General features: G+C 39.0%; 2 pseudogenes; both read left to right on the top strand.

Moving 5' to 3' along the window:
* The first annotated feature begins 2,187 nt into the window (after window positions 1–2,187).
* Window positions 2,188–3,428, top strand: LOC101581087 (annotated as a pseudogene).
* Window positions 3,429–4,773: 1,345 nt separating this feature from the next.
* On the top strand, window positions 4,774–9,893 carry LOC101580686 (annotated as a pseudogene).
* The last annotated feature ends 5,745 nt before the right edge of the window (window positions 9,894–15,638 follow it).

Below are 15,638 nucleotides of genomic sequence, written 5' to 3'. Positions count from 1 at the left end.
CAGTGAAGACTCAGGACATAGGAGAACCTGTACTGTAACATCATGTAACTCAATTGTGTCCCAAATTTTCTGATCAAAGAGATTATGGGGTCACAGAGGAATATGATTGATGATGTAGAGTGTGCCTAAGGACAGTCACATGGAGAGAAAACATTCTCTCAGGCTTTCACAGAGAGCAAATTGGTCAAGCAATGGCCTTGACTCATCCACATGGCTGACACTGATGAAGGATCTACAAACTGAGGTACAGGGTTTCAACATAAATCTTGAGGGGATTTGACTGATCTTATCAGATACAAAAGCTCCATTTCTTATTATATATGTCTTGCTTTATCTTAGTCTTAACAGCAGAAAAGTATGAAAATGAAATATAAAAAGTAAAGCCATATTAATATGCTGAGCTGTAAAATGTTCAAGTCAACAACTTCTGACATTGCCAGTCCTATGGAAAACCCACTACTATTATGGATTACTGGAATATATTAGAATATTTTGCTGAATTCATACACCTACAATATTTAATTAATAATGGAATGCCCATCTCTGACAAAATGAAACATAAAAAGGCATACAAATGAAGGACCATTTTTTATCTGTATATTCAAAATAGGATTGATATACAGCTATGTTCTCTTAATTCAATGAAGAGAAAGATTTGTTCTATAGTGTTTGTGTACAGGATATCATGTCTGCATCTTATATAATGATTAACCACTGAGAAGACAACAATATGCAATGTATTAATTATTGAAACTGCCCTCCTAGTCAGTGTTGAAACTGTGTCATTGTTGTTTCTCAATAAAATTATTAAAAAATAAAAATTCTCCACATTTGTGAATGACATTTCAAAATAATTCACTTATAATTTAGCTGGTCAAACAATAAACAATTTTTCAGAAAAATAAATGAATCTACCAAACAAATTATGAACTTTATTGACATAAAAAGAAGGTGAAATATAAATTGAAGCAATATTCAATGTTCTTAAGAGCACAAATTATTATAACTTCCGTTACAAGTGGAAATATGTAATATGTTAATTTGAATTTTTTCAAAAAGGGTCCCCCAAAACCAACTGCTAGGTAATCTTGTTGTTTTAGTTAAATTAAGGCAATATGTTTTAGCCCAAGTTTAGAGAACTACATTCTCTTAAAAGTAGAAAGATGAATTTAACATTATGAAACACATTTCACTATAACTTCTCCATTAATTATTTTTAATGTTTTATTATAATTAGAAATAATCATAGTTTTTAATTCCTCTTTGCCCTCTGAATAACTACTATGAAGAAAACAATATACAATATATTAATTATTGTAACTGTCCTATTAATTTATCTTTTTCACATTCCTCTGAGATAAAAAAAAGAACAAATGATCATAAACTTTTGTGTGGCAAGGTAGCTTATTCAGGATGCCACAATGAACCCAAGAAACTACCTCTCTTCTCATGATTTTCATTACTAGAACAATTCTAATGCAGTTTTTATTCTCAAGGAGTTTCTCATTAAGTTAGGCAACTGGTAAAGAAATGCTAACCTGAAATTAAATCTTTACCTTGAATGATCATGAAGTAAAAATGTGTGTGTTGTGTAAAGTATTCTAAGTCAGGCGTCTTCTCCTTAGTCGCTGGGCACATGATGAGGAAGACAAGAAATAAATATTCTGAATGAGTCAGAAAAGGTATTACTATAAATATTCTTTTTGGATGTAAGTGGAGTCCAACAAATTTCTATCATCTACAAGATGTCACTGTGTTTTATGCTAATCCACACGCAATTTCTCAGAACAAGTAGACGCGTTCCTGTCTAAAAATAGAATAGTGGGACCCTGTTTCACTTGTGAGATCACAATCCTTACTCGGGTAACAGCAAGGTTCCTGCACAAAGCTATCAATGATAAAAGATGCAAGGGCCAGGCTTGGTTAAAAGAAATGCCTCTGCATTACTAAAGGTTGTTAGACATTTCAGTGTCTATAGTGAAATGAATTACCTCCTCCTGTCATCTGCAAGGAGAGAAAAATGACTTCTTCCAGATCTAAAATCTGCCTTTACTGTTGAAGTAAGATCAGTTTTTCTTTTTCTTTTTAAATGTCTGTTTTGCATTTAATTTTAGAAATCATTCCTTTATTCCTTACAAATTCATCTTTATACTGTGACTTTGTCTTATTATTTATTTCTAGAAGCAAGATAAAGCAGAGCAGAGGAAGCTGCTGGAGAAGTGTGCCATGAAGGCTCTGAGCTCCAAGCTGGCGTCCCAGCAGAAAGCCTTCTTTGCTAAGATGGTGGTTGATGCTGTGATGATGCTCGATGATTTGTGCAGCTGAAGATGATGGTAATCAAGAAGGTACAGGGTGGAGCCCTGGAGGAGTCTCAGCGGGTGGCTGGTGTTGCATTCAAGACTTTCTCTTACACTGGATTTGAAATGCAACCCCAAAAGTATAATAACACCACACGATTGCCTTATTAAATGTTGAACTTGAGCTGAAAGCTGAGAAAGACAATGCTGAAATCAGAGTGCACACAGTAGAGAATTATTAGGCAATTGTTGATACTGAGTAGAACATTTTGTATGACAATTTAGAGAAATTGTATAATTCTGGAGCCAAAGTTATTTTGTCTAAACTCCCTATTGGGGATGTGGCCACCCAGTACTTCACTGATAGGGACATGTTCTGTATCAGCCGTGTGCCTGAAGAGGATTTGAAGAGGACACTGATGGCCTGCAGAGGCTCAATCCAGACCAGCGTGAATGCTCTGTCAGCAGATGTGCTGGGCTGCTGCCAGCTGTTTGAAGAGACCCAGATTGGAGGTGAAAGGTACAATTTCTTCACTGGCTGCCCCAAGGCCAAGACTTGCACCTTCATCCTCTGTGGCAGAGCTGAGCAGTTCATGGAGAAGATAGAGCAGTCTCTGCATGATGCCATCATGATTGTCAGGAGGACCACCAAGAATGATTCAATGGTGGCTGGCGGTAGAGTCAGTGAGATGGAGCTCTCTAAGAGCCTTTGGGATTACTCAAGGACTATTTCAGGAAAACAGCAGCTACTGGTTGAGGCATATGTTAAGGCCTTGGAGATTATCCCATGCCGGATATGTTACAATACTGGTTTTGATGCCACAAACATCCTGAACAAACTATGGGCTCAGCATTCCCAGAGCAGCATGTGGTATGGGTGAACATCAACAATGAGGACATTACTGACAGCTTTGAAGCTTATGTGTGGGAGCCAGTTGTGGTGCAGATCAGTGCCCTGAGCACAGCTCTGAAGCTGCATGCCTGATGGTGTCCATTGACGAGGCCATCAAGAACCATTGCTCCACCATGGATACTTCCTCCAGCAGTGGGCCAGGGCCAGGGCCAAGTTCCTTGACATCCTATCCATCACACTGGCTGGAAGCTGGCTACTGGTGTGCTTCCCCTTCCTGACTTGGCTCATTGGTATTATAAAGAAGTGGTAATAATTATCTGTTCTGTTCTCTCTGGAGGTTATTTAAATAAAATTTAAAGACTTAGAAAAAAAAAGCAAAGAAAAGAAAAGCATTGACCTGATAGAAGTCTACTTAAGAGAATCTGTTTATCCTGTGGATGTCTTGTTGCATAGCAATTTGTTTTATAAGCATATGCTGACCATAGATGATATCAGGACATACCTTCCTAAAACTAAATTGGCTTCCAAAACACACCTGTCCCCAAAGTTTCAGATGAGTTATTATGGACATCGATAATTACATGTGCACACATGGGCAGACATACAATACTCAATCATTTTGTTGGTGCAATGCAGCATGCTGTATATACTGTGTGGTAACTGCATTTATGGACTTACCTAACATTTTGCCTTGACTCTGAGCCCCTATGACCTTTGAGCCCATCGCCCACTCCCCCTTCTTCAGCTTCCTAGATCTTGTCACTATTCTCTTTCCATGCTCAGCTTGTTTGTATCGTAGGACTTTGTGCTTACTGTTCCTTCTGTCTGAAACATTCTTCCTTAGAGCTCTTCTCACTTCAATAAGTTTTCCCTTGGGCCAGGGAGATAGCTTGATGGTCTAAGCACTTGCCCAGCAAGCACAAGCACCTGGGTTCAATCCCTGGTACCACATGCCATGCCAGCCCACACCATGCCAGCCACTTAAACCAGGCATGGTGGGTGACACACATCTGTAATTACAGCACTGGGGAGGCTGAGACAGGAGGGTCACCATGAGTTTCAGCTGTGTAGTGAGTCCCTGTACCATTTAAGTAAGTAAAAAGTTAAATAAGTAAATAAATAAATAAATAAATAAATAAATAAATAAATTTCACCTCTTCAGACACGCCTTTGTTCAAGTGACACTGCATCTTGAGGTGTTCTTTGACTACACTAGCTAAAAGAAGACCACCCATCATTCTCTAGTGCTGCCATTATCACCAAGCAGGTATCAAGACCTATGATATATTTATATGTTCGTATTTATATATAGCACATGGTTTATCTCCTCTACTGAAATACTCATGAAGATTTGGATTTTTCCTTACTCATAACTGCATCTCCAGCATCTAGAACAATGTGTGCCATGTTGCAGGTCCTCATAAATGTTTCTTAATAATTTTTTGCCTCCAAATTAAAGAATTGACTTTATAGTTATTTAAGGCTCCCCGATGGGTTATATGGTAAGCTAAGGAGAATGCCTGTGAAACTCTTGAGCAGATCCTTGGAACTCTGTCACTACTACCTCGCTTTCCCTCTTTGTTGTAGACTAACAAATCAGTCCCATGAGATCTCTGAGTCTCGATGCACTCTGGCCTCTGCCTGGAGCGCTCTTCCTCCTCCAGGAGAGGTGGAACAGTCAACTCCTCCGTGGTATCAACTGATTTGCTTGCCTGTTTACATGCTTGTAGTGGTGCTGCATTCACTACAGGACAACACCAGAGACGCGTCTCATTTACTGATAAATCTCAACCCCTAGCACAGTGACTGGAGCAGAATAACTCTCAATAAACAATAATAGATGAATAGAATTAAAATTGCATACCAGTCAGAAGCAGATCTTATAAAGAAACATTTAAAATTTTTGTATGAAATGCTTTTGATGGGTTTTACCTTCTAGAGCAATGAAATGTCTATAAAGCTGCAGCACAGCCAGGGCAACGGGTTTAGAAGTTTAAGTTCTTGAGAGTGATGAAAAATTGTAGCTTATCTCTGTGCTACCCTAAAGATCATTTTCTTTAAAAACCTAAGATACCACATTATGTCAGGTGAATTAAAAATAATCACGCAAGCCAAAATCACAGTCACATTGAATTTATATACTTATATGCACTTACAGTCAACTGTTATTTTTACAGCATTCTGTATGCTTTCTATCTGACTTTATCGAAGTGATTGTATAAATCAAGCAGCTAATAAAAATAGTGATTTAAAAATTTCCTACCCTTATGCCAACAGTATAGAATTATTAAAGCCTTTGAAATATAATTTTTTAAATAAATAAATTTTGAATGAAGGAGTGTGCCAGGGAAGATTCATTTAAACAGGTGGAAGAAGTATACTTTGGATCTTCTAGAAATATAACTTTATCATTATTTTATTAAAAGCAACCCATCCACTCTGCTATCATTCTTTCACTTGCTTAACAAATAGGTACTAAAGACCTTCTCCAAACCATATGTTATTCAATCTTGGAGCTATTTATTGAAGATAATGTCCACGATCCAGTAAGGCCAAATTTGCTGTACTTTCAGTAATTCTATGTTACTTTCCCAAGCCTCTATTTTCTTAAATAATAAAGAGCATAGAGTTTACTGAACAAAACAGTAGCCTAAATCTCACTGCTATTTGTGTTCCTGGTAAGCTGAGTTTCAAATTTGTCCATAGATGCTTTAGATGAATAGTTCAATACTAACAGTGTGTCTGCTCTGTTCTGTCATTCTCTCCAGGTGCTCTAGGGCAGTGAGGGGGTTCTACCTGAACTACTCCCGTATAACCACTTCATATATGTCCACTGTGCCACAGTCCTTTTTTTGGATTTCAACTGTTTCCTGCCATGTACACTTAATGGACCCCTGAGGTCTCCTGCATTGCATTTCTGCTACAGCCAGTTCAGTCATTCTTCGTCCTGTGTTAGTAAAGCTATTGCTTTTTGGATCTATGCATTACCCGCTTCTTAGTCATCTGCAGGAGGCAGAAGAACTCTGCCCCTCAAAGCCACCCATGATCTCACCCTGCCTATGGCTATGTTGCACACCAGAGGGGAATCTCAGTTGCAGGCGGAATTCAGGTTGCTCAACCAGGTGGTCTTGATCCAGGAAGAGCATTCTGAATTGTGCTGGTGGGCCTGATGTAATCACAAGAGCCCTTCAATGGAAAAGGAGAGCCAAAGGAGAAGGGTGGAGTGCTTCAGTAAAGAAAGACCTGACCCCACCATTGGTGGCTTTAAGGCTTTTAAAGCCTGAAGGAGATAGAAAAATCCCAGGAACTCATACTCCAATTGAGCCTCTAGCTGAAGCACAATCCTGAAGATGTCTTGATTTCAATCCAGGAAGATTTATATTAGACTTCTGGCCTACATAGCGATGATGTAATGAATTTTTGCTGTTTATAGCCACCAACTTTGTGGTGATTCTTTAGTTGGAGTCACCCACCTGAATTGCATGATGCTTATGATAGAGATCTCCTGTCTTCCATAGTCTATGTGAAAGGGGTTCCTACACTATCATAAAGAGTCAGATATTGGACTTTAAAGTTTGGTGAGTCTTTTTTAGTCATTTTCATCCAGAAGGACCTGGCTTCTTTGCTCATACAATACCTTTTCAAATGAGAGGGTATGTCTCTCAGGGAAATACTGAGGCCTTAGTGACATACTAATTTTATTTTTTACATAGTCTTCTGATATCTGTGACACAAAATAATCTGGGCTGGTGTGGAGGTCAGTACATGGGAAACTGATCATCCTCCAGGTCAGTAAGCTGAATCTACTGCTTTCTTTTGCACATAGGTCAACCAAAGGCAACAGGACCAACCTGCCAGAAATCTTGAGATTTCTATAGGAGTCCCATGGTGTTTTAGTGAAGTATGTCTCTCAGATCCCATTTCTACCACCTTTATAAATATATGTGCACATATGGAACATTAACAGTATTAGGACCAGGGAGATGGCTCAGTGGAATAAGTGCTTGCCTGGCAAGTGCAAGGCCCTGCATTGGACCTCTGGTACTGAAGGAAAAATTAACTAAACAGCAAAGAGGTGCAATGCCCTTTCCTATGGATAGCTGGAACCTCAGGGAAATCAGGTATGGAGCCCAATCACTGTTTTGGTGCATTAATCTGCCATTGTTTTATGAATAAAGATTTTCCTGAACATTCTAGAATCACGGCAAAGATATATATATATATATATATATATATATATATATATATATATATATATATTTGCCCATTAATTTATCTGTTTTCTTCAGTTCAAAGACAGACAAGAGGTACAGTATGATAAGATTAAGCACCAGATGGAGTTTGTCCTCAAGGAGATAAGAGACCCTTGGAGACACTGGGCACAAAGTGATCTTCCCAGTAGAAGACACTTGGTTGTGTATAACCGACCTTCTTTGATCAGTTAGGGATTATCTGAAATTCGGTGGCCTTGTTGATTGCCAAGTGCAATAAGGGTGGGAGAATAGTGCAACTGACTTTAAATCATCCTCAGACTGGCCTTGGAAGCCTGCTGGGAGAGAAGAGTCACAATCAGAAAAGGCTATACTAAGCCATGGAAGGAGAATTCCTAGACATAGAAGAGAGCAAAATACAAGAAATTCCTTACCCTGTGTCAAGGACATGTAATAATCCATGTGCACAGGATGCTAAAGAAGACCCTGGGCTAACCAGTGACATTACAGACACTTGTTGCTAAAGTAACTAGTCTTTTTATTATGTGCTTTTAGTACAGGGTCTCCCTACCCAGATCAGACTTATAGTGATCTTCCTGTTTTCAGCCTCCCCAGCACTGGGACTGCAGGCATAACACCACACTTGGACTCATTCGCTGGCTCAGCATGCCCTGCGGGTGGGGCCAGCACAGCATGTGGGACTAGGGATCTAACCCTGGTCCCTGGACTTGCCAATGCGCGTGCTTAATCCACTGAGCTATTTCACCAGCCCATTAAAGTAACTAGTCTTAAAAACAAAACTACTTGCTCAAATTTTTATTGTAGAAAAATATGTCTTCAGTTACTTGTCATGCTCCTCCTTAAAAGTTGTTCATTTCAGTGTACTATAAAATAGTCTCTTGGATTCTCAGTACTGCAAAAACAAACAAGTAGTAGATAGTCTTTCATGTGACTTTATACATTATTGACTTTAAAAATGGTCTTTAATTTTCTTATCTTGCTAATTAAAATTTTGAATTAATTGCATAGGCATTTATTTTATCCTTAGTCTGTTTGTAATGTTAAAAATATTGCTGAAATAATTGACTGTAGCATGAAGTAGGATGACTTTTTAAGACCTTGGTCAGTCTTTGTCCAGATACCAAGTTAGGGTTGGGGCACACTATGATCTTGTACATTATATGTCTCTAAGTTTCTATTTTCATGTTTATAAAGTGTCATTCATGTATTTACCACACATAATCATTGATAAATCAAACATATTATTAAAATTGAAATTTCCCATAGGGCTCAGAACAGAGTAAACTCACACATAAAAATATGGCCACTTTTTCATTAACTTCTTCTACTTTTTTCTTATAAAAAGGTAAAGAATTAGGCTGTTTTGTGAAGTGATGGAGACTGGGTGGTCGCTGCCATGTTGCTGACCTTGAGCAGCAGTCAACTCCATGTAGAACCTGGGAGCAGGAGATTCAGAATTGAATCTCTCTTCTCTCATCCCTCTCCTGGTCACAAATTTCTTGAAAAATATGCTAGGGAGACTTGGCTTCAGTGAGATTGTTTTGATCTTCAGCTACAGTTTTTGTCACAGTCAGCAACTTTATCTTCAACACAGTGGATAGTAATGTTACCAACAAGACAGATCCTAGCTCCGTGAATTCCCGTGTGCACATTGGGAATCTGAACACTCTTGTGGTGAAGAAATCTAATGTGAGGGCCATCTTCTTGAAGTATGGCAAAATTGTGCTTTGCTGCTTTCATAAGGAGTTTACCTTTGTCCAGTATGTTAATGAGGAAAATGCCCGGGCTGCTGTAGCTGGAGAGGATGGCAGAATGATTGCTGGCCAGGTTTTAGATATTAATCTGGCTACAAAGCCAAAAGTGAGCAGAGGAAAATCAGGGGTGAAACGATCTGCAGTGGAGATGCATGGATCAGTGCCAGAACACCCTGCTCCGTCCCCTCTACTCAGCTCCTCTTTTGACTTGGACTATGACTTTCAAAGTGATTATTATGACAGGATGCACAGTTACCCAGCACGTGTTCCTTTTCCTCTTCTTCTTATTGCTCAGGCTGTGGTGCCCTCGAAACACCAGCGTATATCAGGAAACACCTCCCAAAGAGGCAAAAGTGGCTTCAATTCTAAGAGTGGCCAGCGAGGATCTTCATCCAAGTCCAGAAAGTTGAAAGGTGATGACCTGCAGGTTATTAAGAAGGAGCTAACTTAGATAAAGCAAAAAGTGGATTCTTTACTGGAAAGCCTGGAGAAAATTGAAAAGGAATAGAGTAAACAAGCATTGGAGATGCAGAAATGAAGAGGAGCAGAGCATCACCTCCCAGAAGAAAGAGGAGACTGATGTGAAGATGGAGTCTGAGGGGGCTGTGGATGACTCTGCTGAAGAGAGGATCTACTGGATGATGATGAAAATGAAGATCAGATGGAGGACCAGCTGGGGTTGATCAAGGATGATGAAAAAGAGGCTGAGGAAGGAGAGGATGACAGAGACAGTGCCAAGGGCGAGGATAACTCTTGAGTACCTAGTTTGGTTTAGAAGTCTTGTCCCATTATCTCTTTATCTAGGCGCTTGTCTAAGATCAAAATTTCACCAGATCCTCTCCCCTAGTGTCTTCAGCCCATGCTCACTGCTCTCCCTGTGTCCTACCATGTTCATAATTGCTCTGCGCCTAGTACCATTTTCATTTCCTTTGATGCTCCTAGTAGTTTTGTTGTCTTCTGTAATTTTTGCTTTTAAATTTTGATACCTCTTTAGGACGTACCAAAAAAAAAAAAGGTTGTATGGTTTTTATCAGCTGTCTCCACAATAATCTCTCATTATGCAGGCAGTGTAATTATTTCCATTTACACATGATTTCAGTAGTTGCTTCCATTAACTGCAAAGGCAATCTCACTTAGTGTAGCATCTGAAAGCAGCTTTGTTTGACTTAACAGTTATGTGTATCACCCCACACCAAGTACTTTGTGGACTGTTAAACACAAATGTAACAATGTATTTTTGTGAAAGACAGCATGTCAAATGCATCCTCTAGAAAAATTAATGTAGTAGTTTTTGTTTTCTAAGGTTGATAAGGTGGGTTATTTTTCGTCAATGCCTGATGTTTGGGATCTTTTTTTCTCAAAATGAACAAGTCATTAAACCAGGAAAAAAAAAAAAAAAAAGAATTAGTACTGCAGGAAAATATAAATAACATAATCCTACCCATTCAAATTTCAGTGCTGTTAATATAGTTCTAAATATTTTCTACTTTAAATGATTTCTGTATATTCTTAGATACGGTTGATTTTTTTTTAAATGAGAACATGTGACGTGACCCAATGCAACCTAACTATAATAAATTTAACCAATCTACTATTTGGTGGACATTTCTATTACTCTAGGTTTTTGTCATATGTAAGTACAGAAATAAAACAATCTAAAACAATTAAATTAAAATGCATGATTTTTTTCTAAAAATTGAGAAAAATTCTCATAACACACACAAAGAGTAGCAAATAGTGCATGATTGTCAGTATCTTTTTTAAAGAGGAAAAAAAACCTCAAAAAACAAAGACAAAAACAAAGCAACATAAAGCAATATAAAAATGATACAGAATTTCAGACCAAGAATAGAAAATTAGCAATGATCCATCTGTTTTTCACTGAAACTTCACTTACGTGTGGAACTGATTTCATTAAAATAGTTTTAAAAATATTTTATTTAGGGCGGGCCAGATAGCTCAGTGGACTAAAGTGTCTGCTTAGGCAGAACGCAGCGGCTCGGGTTCGATCCCCAGCATGCCGTGCTGGCCCCGTCCCCGGGGTGCGCTGAGACAGCGATTGAGACTGGGCCTGGATTGTGCCTGTAATCCCAACTCTTGGGAGCCTGAAAACAGGAGGATCACTACAAGTCTGATTGTAGTGCGACCCTGTAGACCCTGTACCAAATATATATTTAAAAATATAATTTAATTTAATTTAATTTTTTATTTAATTAAATTGTTCCTGGCCAAGTCATATGCTTCCGGGGCCGACAGAGAACTTTGGTGGCAGGAAGAGATGAAAACTTGAAGGACTGTGTGTCACATTAAAAGGCTGGACCATGGAGGATGAGGGGACTTTGAAAAGGCTTAAAGTAGCAGCTGAAGAGGAGCTCTCCGTGTGAACTCTTCCAAAACAGGCCTTGCAAGAGTTGGCAGGGTAGTGAGCAGCCTTCAGATGAGATAGCGCAGTGAGTTCAGACAAAGCTCCAGTAAGCCTGCTGGAGTCTTTTCAGGACCTAGCTAAAGGCAAGTATAGAAGGACACATGGAAGTATTAGTCATTCCAAATGGGTATTTCTCCTTTCTGACCTGTGAATTCCTTTAAAAAAAAAAAATAATGTGTTGTACTAATAAATTCTGAAAACTGGTTGCCTTCACCAGTATTCTAAAGATAAAATGGAAAACAAATCAGCTGACATTCTATTTATGAACTGAACGCAGTGCAAAAGGAAATGGCTAATTCCTCCGAGTGGCAAGGATGCCCTTGATCTCAAGAGGCATGTCCAAGAATAACGACCCAGAGCACAGCAGACACTTTCCCACCTCGTTCCTGTTTCGTCTCTCTTCCTTCATCAGAAACAGAGAAGTACGTAGAATATTTGTCCTCAGACGTGCTTAGTGATTAAAATTTGTAGTGATCTTGTAAATGTTTTCATCTCTGAAATAAATGTGTATATTACAAATATATGTGTAAAAACATATTTCAAATTAATATAATGAAAGGCGTCCAAATGCATTTAAAAGTCTGCATCACTGGCAACGCATCTGATGGGCTGATGTGTGGGCCACAGAAGCGCAGGGCCCTTCTCGGTAGCCAGTGCTGTGAATGCCCACGCCTACCTGATTCATCTGCTGGGCTCAGCTTGGTTCCAGGGTTTTTGTTTTACATTCATTAAAATTCTTATCAGGACACAAAATGCTGAACATCACCCAAAATAAAACAACAAATCAACCAATAAAAAGAAAGCTTCAGCACACAGATACAAGAATGTGGCTCGATGCAGAGCTAAAACAACCCTTTTATATGTTGCTTGTTTTTCCTGAGTGCTTTGGCGTTTTTTTCCTGAGCTTGAAGATCTGCGGTAATTGTAGTTTCAAGAGTTGAGTCTTTGTTTCCTCATTTGCTTCACAGAGAATTTGAAAATTTTTTTTAAAAAGGAGATATTCAGTCATTCTTACACCCTGTAAGTGTTCAGACCAACAGAAAACACAGTCTTGTTCTGCCTGTAGTTTTTGGTTGTTTCTACAAGAGTCACTTTGCTATTTACAATTTGAGGACGAATGTAAGAGCTAAAGCAGGTATCTCATTTCTATATAAAAAATGAACTATGCTCATGAAATGTTACACAAACATGCAAACTTTTAACTTCATTCTCAAAAACTACAAATGCAAGTTAATTCCGGTTTTAGGAAATGCAATTGTATCTTCAGGGAAAACCATAAACTATTCCAGGACAGAGCTGTCACTTGATACAGGTTATTGGGTATTTCTTATTGAATGCATGTGCACCCACAGATTTTATATTTTCTTGTGGAAGGGAAAGAGTAGAGATTGAGTAGGTTACACACGATGCATTGCTTTCCACAGACATTGTATTATGTTAGAAATCATCTCTTCCTTTTTCTTTTCTTTTTATTTTTTTAAGTATTTGGTGCAAGGTCTCACTATGCACCTTGGACTTGTAGTGATTCTCCTGTTTCAGTCTCCCCAGCGCTGTGATTACAGGTGTGTGCTACCACATCTGGTCTTGGTAGCCAACTCAGCATGCCATGGCACGCAGTGCTGGGATCCAGTGCCAGGCCCTGTGCTTGCCTAAGCAGACGCTTCGCCCACTGAGCTATTACCAGCCCTTGTATTATGTTAGCGACACACCATTTTCAGTGAAAGTCACAGAACTTTCTGGTTGTCTCCATGTGGCTGGTTCTTGCGTTCCTGTATGATAAAGGAAAGCCTGGCTTTTGTTGTGGCACATTGCCGCCGCCTGAAGTCCACATTTCCCAAATTCCCTTGCAAGGTCTGGCTCTGCAAGAAGTTCTGAATATGTGTGCTCAGTTTCTAGGACATAGGCTCCTTCTTCTCCCTCTTTTCTGCTGCTCAGAAGTGGGAAAGACGGTAGGCTCTCCATCCCCAACTGTGTGAAGGAAAAAGCATCCCAGTAGTGGTCCCCAGAAAACCTGGGGGAAACTTGTGGGCCACATCTGACTATAGGGTCATTGTGGCACTTGTGAACTACCTTAATCTAGATTTCTGTGCAAAAACAAATGAAGATTCACCATGTTTATGTTGTAGGTACTTAGGGTATCTGTCATGACAAAGAAATGCCCTAATGAAGAAGCAATTTGATGCCTAAATGTTGGGCAATGTCCAAGATTAAAAACCTAAATATGGCTATCAAGGGCTCAGATAATAGAAGCCAAAAAAGGCGTAAACTTTTTTATGCTGTGGCAAAAACATATGATCAACTTATTACTATGAAATCTTACAGACCACATACAACAATCAGCATTAGGGAAAATTGCGGGAATGATTGGATGAACTGTTTCATTTGCTACTTCTTGATGTCTTAGCAGATTCTACAGAGCTAATCAGTTTGGTGGAATACTACTGTTTCCAATGTAAATTTGCCAATAATCCAACAAGCTGACAACACAAAATTAACACTAACTACACCTATGTCAATTTTACAGTGGATCAGGCCTGTTTTAATGTTTCATATGTTTTCAGAATTTTATCTTCAAACATACTAGTCAAATAGATACTGTTTAGTCCCATTTTACAGATGAGGATCAGAAAGCTGAAGCAACTTGTCAGTTGCAGAACTAATCTTGAGTCTTGAGGAACTAGTTTTTTTTTTCCTTTTCTTTCTTTCTTTCTTTTTTTTTTTTTTTTTCAGTACTGGGGATTGAACTCAGGACCTTGCACTTGCCAGGAAAGCCCTTATTCTATTGAGCTATCTCCCTGGCTCCTTGAGAAACTAGTTTGAATGAGGCAATGTTTCCAATGTCTGTATTCCTAACAGCCACACTCACCAGCCAGTAATTGGGTTCCTAGGATTGAAAACACTAATTTTTTTTGTACCCCAGACTGAAACAATTTTACATAAAGGCTGAAAAATGTCAGACTTAAGAGATGAGAAAGCAGTGCCTACATCCTTCCCAGGCACCTTTAGTTAAGAGTTCTCTGAAAAAAAAAAAAAAAAATGGTCACGAGCAAAAGCAAAGATCAGGCTTCCCATTCCAGCTCTTGGTTTCAAATGGCTTCAGCTAGCCAGAAGCACACAGCAGAACTAGAGCAAATAAATAAAAGATTTCACCTCCAGTGCTAAAACTGAGACTCCATAAGATCTTTGTCTATTGTAAGGAACTTGGCACTCATGGCAGTTACCAGAGCACATACACACACTGCGAGCCCATCCCACGTTGGAAGACATTGTATTATTGGAAAAGTAAAATTCCCTTGGTCCCCAAATGAGTACTGCCATAAGGTAGCACTGGGCAGGGGCAAAAAGACGCCCTCTCTCACTGAGCAAATGAGCCTCAAAGGACAACAAAGAGAGAAACATTATTGGATAGGGTGACTTGGGAACTCACTCTCCTCGCAGGAAAACAGTCACAGTTATTCCTGCACAACAGGCTATGATAACTTCAAAGATTCCTCCACTTACAGGTCTCATTTTTCTGAATGGGATTTTTTTTTTTTATGATTGCATTCTTTTTTCCTATTTCGCTGTTGGGGGCAGATAAATGAACCATGAGGAGCTATACTTGAGTCTATCAGAGATGATTTTTCAGTTAATCATCTAAAACTGGTGGGCCTCAGATATCTATCTTCTGAGGATGAAGAGAAGCTTCTAGAGAGAAAACAGTGCACATAGATATTTGGAAAGGTAAAAGGGGTGGCAGGGGCAATACTGGTAGTTGACTTTATAGTGTCTGTTCTTCATTTCTTCTATTTAAGATCATGACAAGTTATAATAAAGATTTTAATTCCCTGCCCAACTCACAGCTGAATGTGGTCATGTTGGTAACATTTGGCTAATGGGGTGGAAGAGGAAACTGCACAATTTTGAAACATGCTCTTAAAGGAAGTGTGCCCTTTCTCTTCATTCATCTTATTTCTGAAACATAGTTATACTGGCTAGAGATCCATTGTGGAGGGCTACCACATCTTTCCTTTTCCCTAAATATCTACAAGCTAGTCCTTGGAATGTATTATATTATACATTATTAGACCAAGATCC

Source organism: Octodon degus, unplaced genomic scaffold (genome assembly GCF_000260255.1).
Source record: "Octodon degus isolate 3935 unplaced genomic scaffold, OctDeg1.0 scaffold00013, whole genome shotgun sequence".
In the NCBI taxonomy this organism is placed as follows: Eukaryota; Metazoa; Chordata; class Mammalia; order Rodentia; family Octodontidae; genus Octodon; species Octodon degus.
Note: the sequence above shows the minus strand (reverse complement) of the source record. Positions and strands in the feature narration are given on the sequence as shown.